The sequence below is a fragment of the Dendropsophus ebraccatus genome, chromosome 2 (assembly GCF_027789765.1).
Source record: "Dendropsophus ebraccatus isolate aDenEbr1 chromosome 2, aDenEbr1.pat, whole genome shotgun sequence".
Lineage (NCBI taxonomy): Eukaryota > Metazoa > Chordata > Amphibia > Anura > Hylidae > Dendropsophus > Dendropsophus ebraccatus.
Window position 1 is genome coordinate 166,069,123 of NC_091455.1, and position 16,769 is coordinate 166,085,891.

The window sequence follows — 16,769 nt, forward strand, 5'->3', positions numbered from 1 at the left end:
CTTTTCAGTTTTCACAAACAGGAGCTTAACAGATGATGTCATCAGCAGCAGCAGCTCTTTTAGCCTCTCTATATGTACATTCGTAATGCATTGATCCAACAAATCAGCACTCAGTTGCTCCAGCCTACTTCAGGAGGCCTTTGGCTGCACTGACATTGGATCGGCTCTCCTCGACCTTGCTGCAGGAAGCCAATCCAACCAACGGACCACCAATGAAGGTAGGTCAAGCCATTTAAATGCCACTGATAGTTTTGACAGCGGCATTCGAGTGGTTAAATAGCCGACATGACGTGATTGCTCCATGCTGGCTATTAGCGGTGACCCCCAGCTCCTGATAGCAGCCGGAAGCCACTGGGTATAGAGAGGGGTTCACATATGGAGTCATCTCTATACCCCTCTATACGGTATAATGGGTCTAACTGACATCTGTCTTTAGGAGGTTAACCATGACAAGGGGCAATCCTCTACATCTACAGGAAACAAGGTTTCACAATCATCATAGATGGAGCTTCTTTACTGTAAGAGCAGTGATACTATGGAGCTCTCTGCCACATGGCGTTGTGATTCATTGACAATTCAAGACAGACCTGGATGCCTTTCTTGATAATATAATGTTAGGTCTACTATATTATGTAAGTTAGGGCTACTATATTACTAGAGATGGGATGTTGATCCAGTGAGTTGGAAAAAATTTTTGGCATTTGGCAACTACTTCATAGGCCTTCCTCTGGATTAACACAGTAAGGGTACAAACACACAGGCCGGATCTAGCTTGCTTCAAGGGCTCCTGTCTGGACGTTCAGACGCCAGGAGCCCCCGAAGCAAGCCAGAGCATGGAGCAGGTAATGTATTCTCTGGCCGGCGGGGGATTAATGGGGCTGTAGCTTACATACAGCAAGTATGTATTCTCGTAGAAACTAACAGGCAAGGGATCCGCAGCGGATTTCGCTGCAAATTCACAGCCTGAAATCCGCTGTGGATCCGACCTGTATGTTTGTACCCTAAAAGTATTTATTGGACTTTTGGCTTTTTTTCAATCTGAACATCAATGTAACTACATATAAATAGTTAATGTGAGTGGATACATTTTACATACATTATTGCAATGTGTTGGCTATATGGAAATAATGGGGCATAGATAAATCGCTTATATGGTTTTATAGATGAAGGAACCAATGACAAATAACTTTTATATGTATTAGTAACATATTATTTCCCATTGCTGATTGTTCTGAACAGAAGAATGCTTGGCATAGGTATATAAATAAGCCAGAATTATTCATGGTTGTTTTCCCACTACATAAGTAAGTGTCATTAAATCGGAACAGGAGCTGAAAACCTTTAAAAGGACAAAAGAAACATTTATCAAAGAACATGTAGTTCTAAACATGCTTACATTATATTGTTTGCATCATTTTTATGTTTTGTCTATGTGTCAAATACATTTCCTCCAGATTTGCAGGAGTTCATACCGTAGAATGAGAAATTATTGGCGTGTATCCCATAGCTACTTGGCAATGTGTTGATGTGCAATGTAGGTGGCTATATATTATTATATTATACAATTACTGTACGTATTGTTTCCGGCTTTTGTATACACATGCTTTTTCAGTGCGTAGTTATTCTAGTCCATAAATTTAGCTGTAGGATGCATTTCACTATATTACATGACATTAAAAAAAACAACTTCCTGGATATGAATATAAGCAGCACGCATATAAATTGTAATTGCAAAACCAAAAAGGTCAAGCTGTATGGTGCAAAGCAAGATGGCAGTGGAGGATAGAATGGAGGTCTATCTGCTGCAGCAATGTGTCCTGCTTTAGGGACCATGTCGGCAGTGCCACAAAGAGGCCTTCACTAGGGAACATTATAATGGTACTACCCTGGGAAAGAAGATGGTATGGGGTGGCATATTGTATAATAGCCAGACCTGTAGGCTTCATTCCTGCTACTCTAAAAGCTCAGCATTACATAAATTTGGTTGTAGAACCATTGGTATATCCATCTCTCCAAAGTGTCAGAGGGTGCCCCCATTCTAGAGATAGGTGCAAATCCGTGATGTAGGCCGCACATCTATGGGTACTATTACACTCAACGATAATCGGTCGAATCGGCCCTATTCGGCCAATTATCGCTCCATGTAAAAAAATACAACGATCAGCCGATGACAACGATCGGGCACCGACCACGCACCGCTACGTGTAATATGACTGACGATATACATTACCTATCCACGTTCCAGGGCTGCTGCTGCGGTCTTCTTCCCAGGTCCTGCGCATTCTAGCTTCAGAGTGGTCTGTCAGCTGAAAGGCCGCCCGGCCAATCAAACGCCGCATCGGTCCCAGCCTGTGATTGGCTGAGCGGCCTGTCAGCTGACAGGCCACTCTGAAGTTAGAGCGCGCGGGACCCGTGGAGAAGAAGACCGCAGCAGCAGCCCTGGAACGTTGATAGGTATTGTATATAGTTAAGCAAGGGCTGCAAGGACATCGGTATCGATGTCCCTGCAGCCCTCGTTTAACGATTATTGGGCCGTGTAATAGGTCCAGTAAACGAGTGACGATCTAGCAGATCGCTGCTCGTTTACAGGTATTATCGGGCTCCATCGGCCCGTGTAATACCACCCTATCAGATATTTACAGGGTATTAGGTGGATATACTATAAATGTTTGATATGGGCATACATTACCCTGACTATTCATATCTATGTTTACACTGTGGAATATTTTCACTCTAGTTTATTATATGTATATTCTGAGCTGATTGTGGGAATGTTCTCAATAGACGCTGGACTTGGTTCTCATGATTATGACTCGGACCTCATTATCCCTTTAACAGATGTCAGCATTGCCCTGTTCGGTTTTTGCTGGAAGTGTATATATTCAGCTTTTGTTTTCAACATGACAATTCTGGATTTGTAAACGGTGTCATATTTCTATTCGAATTCTTGGACGTGGCTTTCATGGTGGCATTTTTCCAATCGTGAGCAAAGTTCACATGCAAACTAGAGCGATAAATAGAATATTCAGGCTTATGATGAACGCTCTGCTGTATATGTTTGCATGAAAATAATTAACAGATGCAAGGACTTCGAAGAATTAAATTTAGTATCCACCTTTCATCTTGTGTTGGTTTTGATTTGTCCTTCACCTTTTGGGGGGGGGGGTATTTTTTTTATTATTATTCTTTTTAATGGTGCGTTCACACCTACAGGATCTGCAGCTGATTTTCTGCAGCAGATTTCATTTAAATAACTGAACACAGCATCAAATCTGCTGCAGATCTGCTGCAGATCCTGTAGGTGTGAACGCACCCTAAGGGTACATTCACACGTACCGATTCCGCAGCACATTTTCTGCTGTGGATCCACAGCAGATTTGATTTAAATAACTGAACACAGCCCCAAATCTGCACCATCAAATCTGCTGCAGATCTGCTGCGGATCCTGTGCGTGTGAACGCACCCTAAGGGAAGGTCATTGCACAGTAATGTTATGTTGGTGGATATTTTGTGCAATAAGGCACACAATGATGTGTGTCATATGATTGACTAAAAAAGGAGAGATACAGTCCAATGGATTACCCTTCATTCTGTACCTGTAGTACTAAATGACCGTATGACATACAAACGCAGCAATACCGGAACCCAGTACCGTTCACAGTCAAGTATTATTAATAAGCATGTGCTTGGCTGAAAAAAATGACCCCTTTCTTTAGCAGAAAAGATTTATACCCCACTATTGTATTAGTAAGCCGTTCGTACTAATCCTGTCACCAAGCAAATTAACATTACTTGGCTATAGATTTTCACCAAGGGAGGCGCAGGATCTGAAGCCGGTGACAGATCCTCTTTAAATTTGACAGTATTATGTATAATCTGACTCACTTGCCTCTGTCAAGTTATTGCTGACTTCAAGACTTTTCATTTAATTTATAGAGCATATGTCATCGAAAAGCTGTGTTTGTTTGTGTCTTCTAGATTTCCATCTGAGCTTGTTCAGCCAAAATGACTTGTATATAAACTCTGCAGCCCATAAAATCTATGATTTAGTATGAACATAGACTAAATGTTGTTGTTGTGTTATGTTGTGTTGTGTTGTAATATTACACTTAGGGACTGTGAGTAAACACATAACAATTTTTAAATTACATTCTTTTAATTATCTTAAAGGGGTGTCTCCATCTCAGCTAACAGCGCAGATTTGCCACTTCTCCCTGGCGTACCTTGGCATGGCCTCCTCCCGCACCCAATTTACCATCATTTACGCCTGCAAGCAGGCAGAAATGTTGTCAGAAATCTACACCTGTTCCTGAGCAAGTGTAGATTTGCGTCCTGATTTATGCCTGCAAGCAGGCGTAATTCATTTTAAGTCAGACATGGGAGGAGACCACACCTCCTCCCTATGTTACCATGCCCCCCCCACCCGCCCATTGGTCAAGCAGGATACGCTAAGAGGCATACTCCTCTTAATGATTCCAGCGGGGCAATTGGGGGTAGGGACCAAATTCCAAATATGCCAGTCTTCATAAATGCCCCCCTTGTGTCTATATACTGTATAACAGTGTCTCTCAACTCCAATTCTCGGTCCTCAAGACCCGCCGACAGGTCAGGTATTGAGGATTTCCTTAGTATTTCACAAGTGATGTAATTATACTCAGTGCCTCAGTTATTATCACAGGTGTTCTCTGTATGGAATATCCTCAAAACATGACCTATTGGTGGCCCATAAGGACTAGAATTGAAAAAAACTGCTGTATAATATATATGAATATACCAACCAGACCACTGCTTTTAGAGCACAGCACAACAAACTATCAACAATGGGAGGGTAGGAGCGGGCATGTCAGGAGAAGGAGGAACATTTGCTAGATGAATGTATTTGGAAAAATATTTAACTTGATGAACCCTACAAGTTTAACTATGTTATTTGAGATGGGAATAGCCCTTGAAGTTACAGAGCTATCAGGATGTATATCATCTACATAAATTTCGGATGCTTTTTCACACCAGAACCCCAAATAGGGGTATGGGGGCAACAGTCAAAAATATACTGTTTGACATTTCTGTGCCTTGTGGGTATAGGTCCTTTCAGTACACAAGTGCTTCGGTCATTGTTGTGTGGCTGTTCAGACTGACATTAGAAGTCTGCAGTTCACTTGTTTTTCTAAGATGTTTTATGATTTTGGAATCATTTTGGTGGGCCAGCCATTTCATGTAAACTAACTTATGTTCCAGATCTCCGTCAGTCACTGTGACAAAGACATTGTTTTTTTACGTCCTCATTGATCTCCATTTTCCAACGCTAAGCCAGTAGACTCATTGTGAGTCTATTAAGTAAATTGGATCTGTCAGGACTTATTAGGAACAGTTTCATAATGGAGCCTAATACACTTAAACAATGTTATACTTGTGTACTCAGTATAGTGCTTTTTTTACTCATGCCTTTACTTGTAATGTTTGTAATATACAGCGTAGTTTGCTTTTAATGAAACATTGCAAACGTCAATCACAAAACGCTTTCCTCACCTAATCACAGGATATCTGCAAGCCTCACAGTTGGATAGATGACAAATATGTTTGGTGGGAAAATTCTATCAATTAACATTTGATTAGCTGAATAATTAATGAAACTGTTTTCTGACTGCTTTTTTTCTTTAGGGCAAATGTATATCAATATTCTCGGTGCATAGACCATTCATACTGTATGGGCATGTGTAAACTGCATTAGTGGTGTGTCTTTTGTTTTCTCACCTAGAGACAGTTCTTCTAAGGAAGACAGGGCTCAGCTTCCAGAAGTGAGTCCTACTTAAATTCCCCACATGCACTGTGGTTTTGGGTTGTGGTACACAAGTGTAGCTAAGGCCTTATTGACTCACCATGTGTGTGCCGAAATCTGAATCTAGCTTAGCCCCATCTGTCCATCACTCACAGAGGGGGTGGAGAATAACACCAAATAACGCCTTCTACAGAAAGGGCCTCACCTGTATGGCCTGTTATTGCCAGAAAAAATAAATGCAAGCTGTCTACAGCTAAATGGAGGGAAATATTTGTATCCTGTATATCTAACTAACATTGTTGGTGCTTTGGTAATGAACTTAAAGGCGACAGATTCACTTTAAGAGAATGTGTGAGAAGACAATCTTTGTATGTTCATATGTAATATCAGTGATCAGTAGAGCACTGCCCTTTAAAATTTTCGGGGTATTATATTTATCAATAAGTCTCTGTGCATGAGGCCTTCAAGACATTGAGCAATAATCTTAGATCTGTTATGTGATTTGCTTAAGGTTTTACTTGTGTTTTTTATATTTAACTTTAGGAACTCATTACATATACATTTTTTACAGCTATATCCTTCGCCAATAGTTTGGCCCCCCAGAATAAGAAGCATAGTCTTATGTTATTTTAATATCTAAATATTGTTAGGGCTAGATGGATTTTGACATGGAAAAAATACTGGTTTCAAAAACAGTGCAGTTTAACCTTAAAAACCAACTCCCATTGATTTCAGTAAGAGATGTGGGGGGAAAATGTTTTTTTTTTTTTTTTTTTTAAATAGCATAACATTGTTTTGTGCAGAAAAGTAATATGTCCCTTTGTGTGTGGTTCTTCTTTGAAGCCCCCCACTCAAATTAATACAGCACTAAATAGCCACTAGGGATGGTCTGAATCTGCAGAGGTTTGGGTTCATATGAAGCCGAACGCTCGGCATCAGATTCCCGCTGTCTGCCCGCTCCGTGCAGCGGGTGGATACAGCCGGAGGACCGCCTGGAGAACTGGGATACAGCCTATGGCTATGGCTGTATCCCAGTTTTCCAGGCGGTCCTCCCACTGTATCCACCCTCTCCACGGAGCGGGCAGACAGCGGGAATCATTTCCGAGGGTTCGGGTTCGTATGAACCCGAACTGAACCAGGTTCGGACCATCCCTAATAGCCACATCAAAATCCGCACCACAATTGGCATGGAAGATAAAAGTTTAGCATTGTTCTTAGAAATTAGCACAACTGCTCAAGCATGCTTAAGTCTGAACGTTTGCCATTTGAATAGCAGTGACTGAAGAATGGCTTATAGCTGTATCTGCGTTTTCCAGTGACTCCCTAGGGCTGCATGCAACTTCTTCACCCACGGGTAATCAGATGAACGATTGGACTTGACCATTCTTTAGTTGCGCTCATCACTAATACTAACTTTGCCCTGATATAATGGCTCTGGTAACTTTTCTTGCTGGACTAGTTTTAAATATTTCACAGTTTTACAGATTTATAGTTCTGTTTGTTGAACTAAATCACAAGGCCTTTAATACCACATCAAACCTAAAAGTATTTCACATTCACTTGTGAAGTTATAAAACACTTGAGCCAGTAAAGACATGACATGAAGGAACATGATGAATTTGCACTAATGTTTTATACTTTATTTAGACAAAGCTGGAGAAAGAATAGGGTTTGGGAGTTTTAGTTAAGGTAAGGTTAGCTGAGGTAAGGGCATTCTATAAGCGTTTTTGCTAATAAAAATCTAATAGGAAATGGTTATGCCGGCAGTTCCTTATAGATTGGTTGTAAGTGGAGTTCTTAAAGTTATCTATTAGGAGTCCACATATGTATTAGAACCACAGCTAATACTACTCTCCTTAATATGTGCAATTTTGCATGACTCACACACTAAAATAGCTCTCAGAAGATTGTTCTGTTGAATTTAGTTACATGTCAAGTGTTTTAGTATATAAAATATAACATCAGATTACTCTCATAGAAATTATCCACTTTCAACATAATAAATATATTTCTGCGGCCAGTTGTCGCCAAGGTAAAATGTTGTTTGTGCAGTTAACTTCTGACACAAAATGATTTGGTGGTAAATGTATTGCTTAGTTGTAAAACATTCTAATAAAGAATCAAATCTATGCCACAATTGTCCCCTATTCATTTAGCGAGTGGTAGTCCATTGAATGACCTTATTATTGTGACCAGTTATTTGCATTTCTCCTTACCCCTGCTTTGGTAACTAGTTTTTTGCCATGGTGGGCAGCAATGAACCAGCAGAATTTTTTTCTCCCCTTTTTAAGAAGCCAAAACTGAACCAATGACAAGTGTAATATGTAGTTACATAGTTAATACGGTTGAAAAAAGACACATGTCCATCAAGTTCAACCAAGGAGGGGATGGATACAGGGAAGGGGGAGGGGTGATAGGTTCTATACATATGCATTTATATTATTTTGGTCTAAGAACTTATCTAGGCCGGTTTTGAAGCCCTCTACTGTTTTTGCTGTGACCAGATCCTGCGGTAGACTGTTCCACAGATTCACAGTTCTCATGGTAAAGAAGGCTTGTCGCCTCCGGAGATTGAACCTTTTTTTCTCCAGGCGGAGGCAGTGCCCCCTTGTCCTTTGAGGGGGTTTAACCTGGAACATCTTTTCCCCATATTTCTTGTAGGGGCCATTTATATATTTAAATAAATTAATCATATCTCCCCTTAAACGTCTCTTCTCCAGACTAAACAAATGTAATTCTTTTAATCTCTCCTCATAACTAAGATGCTCTATTCCCCTTATTAGTTTAGTTGCCCGTCTTTGTACCCTCTCCAGCTCTAGAACATCCTTTTTATGAATCGGGTTCCAAAACTGGACAGCATACTCCAGATGAGGCCGCACCAAGGCTTTATAGAGCGGTAATATTATATCCCTGTCCCGTGAGTCCATGCCTGTTTTAATGCATGACAATATCCTGCTGGCCTTAGAAGCAGCTGACTGACATTGTGTGCTGTTCTGTAGTCTATTATCTACAAGTACACCCAGATCCTTCTCCATCAGCGACTCTCTCAGAGTAACTCCCCCTAGGACATATGATGCATGCGGGTTATTAGTACCCAGGTGCATAACTTTACATTTATCCACATTGAACCTCATTTGCCAAGTGGACGCCCAAACACTCAGTGTGTCTAAGTCATCCTGTAATATCTGCACATCCTCCATAGACTGTACTGTACTACAAAGCTTGGTGTCATCTGCAAAGATAGAAACATTGCTGTTAATTCCATTCTCAATATCATTAATAAACAAGTTAAACAGAAGAGGGCCCAGTACTGACCCTTGGGGTACACCACTTATTACCGGGGACCATTTGGAGTAGGAATCATTGACCACCACTCTCTGGGTACGATTATTAAGCCAGTTTTCAATCCAGTAACACATTAAACTTTCCAAACCGATAGACTTTAACTTACCCATCAGACGTCCATGAGGAACTGTGTCAAACGCTTTAGCAAAATCCAGGTACACGATATCCACAGCTGCGCCCCCATCCAGGCTTCTACTCACCTCTTCGTAGAAACATATCAGGTTGGTTTGACAGCTTCTGTCCTTAGTAAAACCATGCTGGTTATCACTTATAATACTATTAGCCACTACATATTCCTGGATGTAGTCCCTTATAAGCCCCTCAAATAGTTTCCCCACAATGGACGTTAAGCTTACAGGTCTGTAGTTACCTGGGGAAGTTCTAGAGCCCTTTTTGAAAATCGGCACTACATTTGCCTTACGCCAGTCCCTTGGCACAATACCAATAAGCAAAGAATCAATGAATATTTCATACAAGGGTAGAGAAATTACAGAACTGAGTTCCCTAAGAACTCTGGGGTGTAATCCATCAGGCCCTGGAGCTTTGGCTACATTGAGTTTATTTAATTTATCTTGGACCATATCTATAGTAAACCAGTTCAGTACATTACATGTGTTCGCAGCACTGGCCCCACCCACCTCAGTACTGGCCCCACCCACCACAGTTCCATCCTCTTTTGTATATACTGAACTGAAGAAGCCATTAAGTAACTCGGCTTTCTCCTGATCCCCAGTTATTAACTCCCCGTCACCATTATTTAGGGGTCCTACATGCTCTGACCTTGGTTTTTTTGCATTAATATATTTGAAGAATTTTTTGGGGTTTCTTTTGCTATCTATAGCTACCTGCCTTTCATTGTGAATTTTTGCTGCTTTTATTACATTTTTACAGGTTTTGTTGACTTCTTTGTAATGTTTAAAGGCTAAAGCTGACCCCTCTGATTTGTATTTTTTGAATGCCCCTTTTTTCTCATTTATAGCCCCTCTAACCTCGGTTGTAAGCCATGTGGGATTTGATTTTAACCATTTATATTTGTTACCCATAGGAATATATTTGGCAGTACAGTTATTTAATGTGGATTTGAAGATTTCCCATTTATTAGCTGTATCCGTATGTGACAGCAGCCGCTCCCAGTCTATGCCCTGAAGTATAGCCCTTAACCCAGGAAAATTGGCCCTTTTAAAATTAAGAGTTTCTGCCCTCCCAACATGTTTTTCTTTTCTACACTTTAAGCTAAAAGTCACTATATTGTGGTCACTATTCCCCAGGTGTTCATGGACAGTGACATCCCCAACCAGCTCAGCGTTGTTAGAAATAACCAGATCCAACAAGGCATCACTTCTAGTTGGCTCCTCCACAAACTGGCCCAGAAAATTATCCTGCAGGAGGTTAAGAAATTCCCTCCCCTTTGTGGTTTTAGCTGAACCGTGACCCCAATCTATATCTGGGTAGTTGAGGTCCCCCATTACCACTACTGTCCCCTCCCGGGTAGCCCGCTCTATTTGTCTATTCAACTGGCCGTCTACCTCCTCAGTAATGTTGGGGGGTCTATAGATTACACCAAGAATAATTTTTTCACTCTTTACCTCCTTCTGTAGTTCTACCCACAATGCTTCCACATCATCACAGTCATCACCCACTATTGCATCTTTTACACTCACTTTAATATCATTGTAATATAACTGTAAATATGTTTATAGGCCACACAATGTAAAAAAAAAAGTTACATAATAGAAATATGGGAGACATCTTTTTCGCACAATGTGTTGAATGACAGATGTCTTTTGAGGTGGATGTAATTTAATACACCGTGAAAAAGAAGTCTTTTTTTAAAACAGCGGATGCTGTTTTTGGACGTTGTGTGAACATAGCCTAAGGTTGGTTTCAATTATGGCAGTTTTTGTTTGGGAAAACACTGCAGTTCTGAGCCAAAACCAGAAGTGGATCAAGCACAGAGTAAAAGTATTAGGGCCATATTACATGTCCCTATATTCTCCTATATTCTATATAAGTGCTAGATCGGCACTTGCTTAGAGAGCCTATTACATGGCTTGACCTCTCCATGCTCCCTTGGCTTTTCCCCACATTTCCTGTAGCTGCTACTGGCACTTCTGAGACGTCTCTAAAGTGACAAGCCGCTCACCCAATCACTGTCCAAGACAGGACAGAGCCACAGTCTGTGATTAGCTGAGCGGCCTGTCACTGCAGAAATGGTTTCAGAAGCTTTAACAGTGGCTGCAGGGAGTCAAGAGAACCCGGAAAGACACTGAAGAGCATGAAGAGGTAAAGCATAGCTGTATTATTCTGTCTGCACTTTCTTCTGCTACTCGGTTAGATGCACGGTCAATGGCCGACCATTTTTTTACCTGCTGAAAGACAACATTCAGCTTATTATCGCGTCTTCAGCTAATTGTTGTCTTTATTACACGGGACAATATTTGCCAGAATGGGCCTGATTGGACAGATAATGGACCCCTGTAATATGACCCTTAGTCCTTCCTTTATATGTCCCATTCCATTTGAATCCACTCCTAGTTTATGCTGAAACAACCAAACAAGTGCCGTGTGTGGTAGCAGCCTCATAGGGGTGTAGCTCTACCTTTGGATCACCAAAGCTGTTGTCTTAGAAGCTGTAAGCCCAACATTTTCTGCCACTCTTTGGTACCACTAATAGTAAACTTTTAGATGCTTTGTCATCAAGTTTATGTTTTTTACTTAGTAAATGATTATAGACAAGCTGTATTCAAGCCTGGCTATGCGTGATAAATATCAGTAACGTACCATTTTCTGTTTCATTATCAGCAAGAAAATAGATGACTATTTCAGTCACAGGAAATGGTATAAAACCACGCTGACTACAATATACAATTATGAGATAAATCTTTGTGGTATCTGCTTGAAAGGACCCCTTTGAACTTGTATCACAACAGATTAATATATTATTTCATGGAAAATGCATGACTGTGCCACAAGCATGGGAAAATAGCAGGAGAGTATGTTGTTTGTGTTCTCTCACGTCAACCTACGGGCTACCATTTGTAAGAAAAATAACTCTCATGCCCTTTTGGTGTGAGGATAAACACCATCACGTCCCTTATCACAGTTGGAATCTGCATGACACTTTTGATTTACTGAGCATATACTTTGCATTATTTATTCTGTATGTTTTATATACCATGAGTACTGCATTCATAATGTTGACAAAAAAAATGTAAAATTCTGTTCAGAATATTGGGAAAATGGATAAATCTTGACTTTATGAATCTTCAAAGTAGATAAAATTATCAGGGTTGATTAATAGCATCATGAATTATAATTGTTTTATAAAGGTTTTTTCTGAGTCCGTAGTCTTTTTTTTTTTTTTTTTTTTTTTAATGTGTTCAGGATCATGGTAGATACTATTTTACCTTTCTGGCTTTCCCATCCACTGCCATTCTTATAGAGTCCTAAATAGCAATAATTAGTTGCTTGAGAAATTAACAGTTTATAATGTACGTTTTCATCTGTACAGTTATTCCACATACTGTGCCATACTCTGATCAATCATACTTGCATATGTATTTGTTAAATTTATTATTAACACATTTATTTATTTTTATTTCCACTTTGCAGATTGCACGCAGCATCTACTCAGAGGTCTACGACATCTTTCAAATGAGGTACACATTCATTGTGCTCTTTCCTGACTACTATTACTTTATGAACTATTTGCTTTTCGATTGACTGTACAAGCAAGCTGGCATTATATTGTCTACTTTGTGTCTTGTGATATACAATAGTTATTTATAGGGGTAGGTCACCCAGTGTTAGGGTATGTTCACATGAACTCACTGAATTGAACAATTAACATTTGATGTCTGAAATCAACACGATACACCATCAATGGTCAATGAAAAAAGACAAAGGCCCTGAGGATTAAGTGTCAATAAAACACCTGTAGACCAAATAGAACAACAAAGGACCCTCTGGTACATGTATAATACAGGGATCACCTACAGAGATCATGGTTGGGATCACCCTAAGAAGAAGGTGGATAACCCAAAAGCAGGGAGAGAAGGAGGGTGAAGTCATTGGGGAAGATTTCTCAAACATGGTGTAAAGTGAAACTGGCTCAGTTGCCCCTAGCAACTAATCAGATTCCACCTTTCATTCCTCACAGACTCTTTGGAAAATGAAAGGTGGAATCTGATTGGTTGCTAGGGGCAACTGAGCCAGTTTCACTATACACCATGTTTGATAAATCTCCCGCATTGTGTATATATACCTTTTTTCTGTTACTATTTACTGTTGTGGTAAAGAAAAAAAGAGAGATTATACTTACCTGTTCAGGCTTCTCCAGTGTCCTCCTGGGTGGTTCCTGTATTCTTCACTCACCCCAGCCACCACCTGCACTTCTGAACCCGTCTCTGAAGTGACAGGCCGCTTAGCCAATCACTTTGCTGTCCCATCTCTGCCAATGATTGACTAAGCGGCTTGTCACTTTAGAGACAGGATCAGAAGTCCCTGAGTAGGCTATGGACACAAGAGGAGCCTGGACAGGTAAGTACATTACATTATTCACCTTATATTTTTACACCAAAGCAAGGGCTGCACTGACATCATTAATGACATGTTAAATTATTGAGCTGTGTATGGGCTCGGTAAGTTAGCATCGATCTAACGATGCACGTTCACTTACACTGTGGGGTCAGGACGTTTAATACAGCCCTAGTAGGAGCCCACCCAACTCTCCAACTCTTTACTACAGGTCATTTTAGATGTTTTTATCTTTTTTATGCTTAGGGAGGCAGATAACAAAATATTATATAAACCTGGAAAGCCCCTTTAGCCCTTTGAGGACCAGGCCCAAAATGACCCAGTGGACCGCGCAAATTTTGATCTTTGCGCTTTTGTTTTTCCCTCCTCCCCTTCTAAGAGCTCTAGCACTCTCAGTTTTCTATCTACAAGCCATGTAAGTGCTTGTTTGTTACAGGAATAGTTGTACTTTGTAATGGCGTCATTCATTTTACCATAACATGTATGATGGAATTCCAAATATATTATTTATGAAAATATAAATAGGTGTCTACGTAATACACTATATGGTAACAGCGACATGATATTATTATTCTATAGGTCAGTCTGAACACAACCATATGCAGGTTACACAGATTCTCTAATGTTATATATGTATTTTTTTATGAAATCCTTTTTTTTGGCAATTAAATATTAATATAATGGCCCTATTGTGACGCTTATAACGGTTTTATTTTTTCACCTATGGGGCTGTATGGGGTGTCATTTTTTTTGCCATGATCTCTAGTTTTTATTAATACCATATTTGTGAAGATCGGACGTTTTGATCACTTTTTATTGATTTTTTTAAATATATAATGTAACATAAAATCGGTAATCCGCGCACTTTTTCCCCTCTTTCCGTGTACGCCGTTTACCGATCACAATGACGCTTGTAATATTTTAATAGATCGGACAATTACGCACGCTACGGTATATTATATGTTTATCTATTTATTTATTTTTATATGTTTTATTTATATAATGGGAAAGGGGGGTGATTTCAACTTTTATTGGGGGAGGGGTTTTGGGGTAGTGTAATAGTGTTTTGAACTTTTTTTTTTTTACACATTTGAAGTCCCTTTGGGGGACTTGTACATACACTAGTTTGATTTCTACACTGATGATTGCTATGCCATAGGCATAGCATTGATCAGTGTTATCGGCGATCTGCTCATTGAGCCTGCCTGTGCAGGCTCAGTGTAGCAGATCGCCGATCGGACCGCACGGAGGCAGGTTAGAGACCTCCGGCGGTCCGTTTCAACGATCGGGACCCCCGCAGTCACACTGTGGGGGTCCCGATCGGTAAGTGACAGGGGACTTCCCCTGTCACTTACACTTAAACGCCGCGGCGTTTAAGGGGTTAATGACATGCAGCAGCGCGATCGCTGCAGCGTGTCATTACCGGTGAGGTACCGGCTTCAGCCGGCCCCCACCTGCTATGAAGCGCGCTCCGCTCCGTAGCGGGAGACACACCCAGGACGTCGACTTACGTCATGGGTCGTCTGGGGACAGACTTCCATTATGTAACCCTACGTCCAGGGTCATCTAGGGGTTAAGTTTCCGTATGTTCAATATTCAGTCAAACTCTAAACTGAAATATTCTCTTATCTGAGATCATAGGATCAGCTCATGAATTCGAATGATTGTTCTTTTATTGAAAAGCTTTCATTTCGGTCAGTTTTAAATACTGTGGAAGTTGTTATCTCTGGAAGTAGTTCATATAACTCTTTAATCTTACATATAAGAATGCAACATCTTCTTAGTCATCTTCTGAAGGTTTCTTACTGAAAGAAATCTGTGCCCCATCTCAATTCTAAACTAACCCTATTCATGTTTGGGCAGAGCACTTGTCTCTTTTAGATCTCTGTGTGACAATATACTTTGGTTATAATGGGCAATGACTCTTTCTTGATGTACATAAAGCACTGAGAATATAAATGCAGAGCACTAGTAGAGAGTCTATGTCTCATGTCAGTACATCTTGTCCAGCAACATTGTCTGTATTCCTTATATGCCTTCAAAATAAAAGATATAACCTTTAGGCCATGTTCAGAGGTGGTAAAACAGCGGCCGTTCTGTGATACGGCCGCTGTCTGAGATGTTCAACCTGGCAGATACAGCAGTATGGTTAACATCACTTCTTTTTAATTGAAATACGGGTACATTTAGGTGTGCCCCCACTGATTGGCTGAGTGAGACATCCAGACACCACAGAACAAGCCGGACTTGCAGAGGGATGACAATTCCGCTGTGAGTATGTAAACCTATTGAAACTTACAGGAGGGGAATCGCATCAGATTCCTCTACAAACTCATAGGGTGAAGTTCGCTGCAATTCCGTCACGTGTGAGGCTACCCTTATAATATATTTACCCTTGATGTGTCCCAATGATATGTCCATTACTGTAGCAGCCAGTCACTACCGCCTGTGGTTAGACATAGGTACTGCTCCAGCCATTGGCCGCCATCACTTTACTGTATGTCTTGGCATTATAGATTGCGTATCATTGTATCTAAACTGCAGCAACAAGGTCAATTACAAAACATTACTTTCTAATCTGGAGGAATTTAATGGGAAGTCTTCATATTGTCAATTTACACGGATGTGTGGCCCCCACCTACAAATGGGGGATAATGAATAAATACTAGGGGTGGGAAAGACCACCAATTCATATAAAACAGAACAGGTAAATAAGCAAACTTTATTCAGTAGCATTGAAACATTTCAACAGTGGAAAAATGTAATGAGCCTAAACTGGGCACTTTCTGTGATGATCATATTATTATGTGCATTTCACTTTCAAGGGTATTGTACAGACACAAGATGTGAATTATTAGATTTAATTATCATTTAATTAACTCATTTTCATAATGGTTTTAAGGGTTGACTTAATACATGACACATTGACTAGGCATAGACTTTAGGTTTTAACACATTATTTTGATATATTTAGTACTGAACAGTACATTTTACAGACAAGATAAGGTAAGAGGCATCTAACAGAAGTGTCATAATTAGCTTTACATTATTGCCAGACTTTCAACATCTTTATAAGCAAGCCTTCCAATACCTAAATGTCCACAGTAAAATT

The 16,769-nt window shown here is 40.3% G+C and overlaps 1 protein-coding gene across 2 annotated transcripts in view; it reads left to right on the plus strand.

Moving 5' to 3' along the window:
• The window catches only part of THRB (thyroid hormone receptor beta), a 259,592-nt gene that overhangs the window by 142,115 nt on the left and 100,708 nt on the right, over positions 1-16,769 (plus strand). For both annotated transcript variants that reach the window (XM_069958677.1, XM_069958678.1), the window contains one exon: positions 12,734-12,780. The gene's annotated coding sequence lies outside the window, so the exon portion shown is untranslated. The remainder of the gene's footprint in view (positions 1-12,733; positions 12,781-16,769) is intronic.